Raw genomic sequence first — 4,678 nt, forward strand, 5'->3', positions numbered from 1 at the left:
CGCTGACCTAATTTACCCTCTTCACTGTTATATCCTTGTAGCCTAATACTGCTTGATACATAGCGGGTGTTTGATACATATGTAGAGTAAATAAACACAAAAATGAATGGATGGATCAATATACTGTCAACCTCTTCCCCATAATTAGAAAACTGGTCTCTTTTCCCACTTTGCTGTCTCTTCCACCCACAAGTCCTGGCTTTGCCAACACTGAAGATAAGCAATTAAGAGTCTCAAGATTCTAATTCCTTCGTAGTGTGCTGATACTGGCTTGGCTGGCACCTGGCTTGACTCTGGCACCCCTAGCCCCGTGTTTTCCCCTCTAGAGCTTTCCCTAGAGGGTGAGCAACAGTCATAATCATTTGCTATCGTAAAGTAAATTTGCAAACCTTTGTATCAATCCAATTTCCTTTGAAAAGCGGTCTACCCAGACAGTCTTTAAATCCTGAACACTTTTTTGTTTCATTCTGCAGATATTTACGACATGTGAAGCAGGAACGGTTCACATCAGAAGGGCCAGAGTGGCCTCCTGTGTAAAGCCCAGAGCGCTGCACTCCTGCGTGCCTGCATTCACCGCCGTTACTGATAATAGGAGTGAGGTGTATAATGGCTGTTCCTGTAAATCTTTCCAGAGGATAATATACCCCTTCATTTAAGATAGCTGATAAAGTGTGAATAAAGGCCTCTCATCTTTACCACTTCTCATTTCTATTAAGAAAGGAATCACACAATGTTTTAGGGCTCTAAACTAATTAACTGTACATATGGAGCTGGAGGGCTGAGGTTTGTGCAGAATGGGTTATTCCTGAATCTACATTCAGAGGAGGCTGGAGTTCTGGGACTAGGAACCCTGGGCGTGATTGAACTTCAAGGTGCTGGCTCTGATTGGAAGAGGTGGTCTGCTTACCTCTTGGCAAAGGAGAGGAATTGCTAAGTCAGCGGTGAAGAGGGAAGAATTGAGGACTAAGGCAAATAAGGGAACTAGAGAAAAAGAGATTAAATCCTTTGAAAGACTTCAAGTGTCTGCCGCATTGCCTTCAAACCTGACCACATGCTGGGCACCCTGAAACTTGCCCATAGCAGTGATTCTGCCCAAAGCAGATTTCTCAGAGGTCCTTGATATGAAAATCTATGTTTGGAGAGCAGAAATGGGCAAAATAAGAGCACAAGGAGTTTGTGCTCTTAATTTAAACATATAGAGGGTATACATGCTTTTCACTTGCTATATTGTTTTTATTTATTATTCACCTAGTTCTTGATGCTTGCCAGACCCTTCTGGCTAATGTCGACATTAACTGATGTTTGGTCTTTAGCTGTGACATATGTAATTAACAAACGAGATAAATATATGTTTTGCCACTCTGATAGAAGCAGTGTAATTAAATATTCTTCTGTACATTCCTTCCTTCGGGAGATATTCACAATCAGCAAGAGGATAATTAAAACAACAAACCGATACGTTTCTAGAATACAACAAAAGAGGCAATTTCTATGAAAGCCACTAATTCAAAACTCAAGAAATTATTTGATATGAACCCTTAGTAAGCACTCAATGAAGACATGTTCCATTAAATTGAACTGAGCTAAAAATTCAAAGAAATCATTCATATGCAATTCAAAGCAGTGCTTTTCAAATGTCAGGAAGTTGGAAGCTACTCTTTTATTCACAATTTCCGTGTAGTTTGAGGGGAAAAAAAAAGTATTTGTCTTCTGTTATTTCTTCTTCTCCCTTCTGTAATTAGATGAAGGTTATATAGTCTTGTTAAGACAGTCTCTTTTGACTTTTCAAATTACACGAACAATATAAAGCAGATAGATGTTTTCCAAGAGAGGAATAAGGGGAAAAAGAAAAGAAAAAAAGACCTCACAGAATCTTTGCATTTCCAGCAGGGCCGTGAGTGACAAAGCCAGCTTCAAGGACAGCCCATACGCTCATCACTCAAGCGGGAGTTATCTAATTTCTGCTGTTTAGTGATTTCATTTCTGTGATGTTTTCTTCTCCTCCTCTACTCCAAATCTCCAACCCACTCTTTTTGTTTGTTTGTTTGTCTTCCCAGATGTTCCCTGGACACTTCTTGATTTTAAAGCAAATGCAGTAAATATGGACTATTTCCAGCTTAAAGGTGACTCGCTCCACCCCTACTACATAACTCAGGGGCTTGGCTGCTCAAAGATGGGGTTAAGTGACACGTGACTCTGAGGCATGTCTGTAAAAATGTCCATGAAGCAAGAAAGAGACTCATAATACTGCTTTTTCAAAGTGCAATCAAACACCCAAATCTACCAAGAGCTAGTGGGCCCTTGCACATGACAATTAAACATTAACAGGCCCCAGGGCCCTGGGAGCAGGGCCCAGCAAGCCTTTGAAGGCCTGTTTGCCAATTAAACAGCGGCTGACATGAGCGTCAAGGTGGCAGGGATCCAAAGCAGAGATAGATAGGAACGTCAAGCACTTCTGGGGCATTCATTAGCTCCCAGACATTCCTGGCGTGGCCTGTTTCTTTACTGTTGCCGAATCCACACCCTGCTCGGGAACTTGGGGGCTCTGAGAACGTTTACTCAGATAAGCTTATTATGGAAATAGCACTTTGTCACCGTTTACGACTCACTCCTTGTTCAATTATCTTTTATCTGTGTAGAGTATTTGCCAGCTCTCTCAAGGTTCCCTCTGGGATGAAGGCAGTGGACAGAAAGCCCCCGCCGGGGCTGTGGTGGGGGAAGGCGAGGTACCACTCTGTGCTTGCCTCTGGTCTGGGAATGCTGGCCTCTCTCCGGAGCTTTGCAAACTACGGGGAGAACACAAGAAAAAGATCCCGTGTTTTCTGATCATGGGGAATCTTCCTCCCCTGGAGACAGAGACCTAGGCGCTCTGTGGCCACACAGCTTGCAGTAATAAGCATGTGGTGTCCTTTTGCAGGTGGCCTCCAGCACAATATCATTCTGGTCCTTCTTTATACAGGAATCCAAATTGTTTTTAGAAAGTCACCCCATCCCAAGCATGGGCTTCTCTGGTGACTCAGACAGTAAAGAATCTGCCTGCAATGCAAGAGACCAATGTTCGATCCCTGGGTTGGGAAGATCCCCTGGAGGAGGGCATGACAACCCACTCTAGTATTCTGGCCTGGAAAATTTCATGGACAGAGGAGCCTGGCAGGCTACAATCCATGATATCACAAAGAGTTGGATAAGACTGAGCAACTGACACACAGCCCCCCCTCCCAAGCTTACCCATCCTCAAATCCAAGAGCAAATCTTAATTGGTACAAGCATTCCCTGATTCTGGGAAAGATTGTGGGCAGGAGGAGAAGGGGACAACAGAGGATGAGATGGTTGGATGACATCATTGACTCGATGGACATGAGCATGAACAAACTCCGGGAGATGCTGAAGGACAGGGAAGCCTGGCAGGCTACAGTCCATGGGCTCACAGAGAGTGAGACATGACTGAGTGACTGAAGAACAACAACAATCAGGGTAGTCTCTCTCTTTTTGCCAGGGATTGATTTGGTTTTGGACCTGTGATGCAATTCTGGTCAATGCATCTGGTCAATGTATAAGGGAAAATCTGCTGGAGGAATTCTGGGAATGTTTTCCTTGCTCCTAAGAAAGAGGCAGAGAAATAGAAGCCCATGTTCTCCCCTTGGGTTTTTTTGTCCCACCTTGATTTGGCTCCTGGAATGGCTGTGGCATCCTGCTACTGCTATCCAAATCTTGGAGGAGGGCACCACTGAGAGTCACTGCAGAGAAGCAGAGCTGGAATCCTGGTACCGAGACGCCATGAGCCTGCTCTTCTGATGCGTCTTTATTATAGGGGATGATGGCTTTGCTGTCAAAGCCAATTTGTGTCAGGAGGTCATGCTCCAGACAAACCAGGCCTCAGGGCCAGAAAACTCCATTTCCTCCATGATGCCTTCATACATGCACTCACTCTTCAAAGCCCTTCTCTTCTTAGAGTCCCAGTGCCACTGTCCAGGTTGGCAGTCCACTGGTGATTGCTGAACTCACAAACCATCATTCAGTGGATTACACCTTCACACCCTGTTGCCATTCACCACCCTGGGAGGCTTAAGGAGACTGTTGCTGTTCAGTCGCTCAGTAATGTCTAACTCTTTGCTACCCCTTGGACTGTAGCACGCCAGGCTTCCCTGTCCATCACCAACTCCCAGAGCTTGCTCAAACTCATGTCCATTGAGTCGGTGATGCCATCCAACCATCTTGTCCTTTGTTATCCCCTTCTCCTCCTGCTTTCAATCTTCCTCAGCATCAGGGTCTTTTCCAATGAGTCAGCTCTTCACATTAGGTGGCCAAGTATTAAAACTTCAGCTTCAGCATCAGTCCTTCCAAATGAATATCCAGGGTTGATTTCCTTTAGGAGATTTTACCTTTATGTAGATTATTATTTTCCTTTATGTAGATTTTACCAATATGTGTATTCCAGCAGCCACCCTGCCAGTGAATAGGTTTAATCAAACCTCATAGATTCTGCTGCACTGTCTCCTGAGCCAATAGAATCATTACAATTCTGTGACTTAGGAAGGCACATCAGTGATTCCTCACATAATATGTAACAATTATCCTAAGATGTTGCCATCTCTGCCTATTTAGAGAAACTGTAAGCATCAATGACCTTGTTATAAATGGGTGAATCTAGTGTATAAAGCCACTATTGGTTATTTTT

This window comes from Odocoileus virginianus, chromosome 2, assembly GCF_023699985.2.
Source record: "Odocoileus virginianus isolate 20LAN1187 ecotype Illinois chromosome 2, Ovbor_1.2, whole genome shotgun sequence".
In the NCBI taxonomy this organism is placed as follows: Eukaryota; Metazoa; Chordata; class Mammalia; order Artiodactyla; family Cervidae; genus Odocoileus; species Odocoileus virginianus.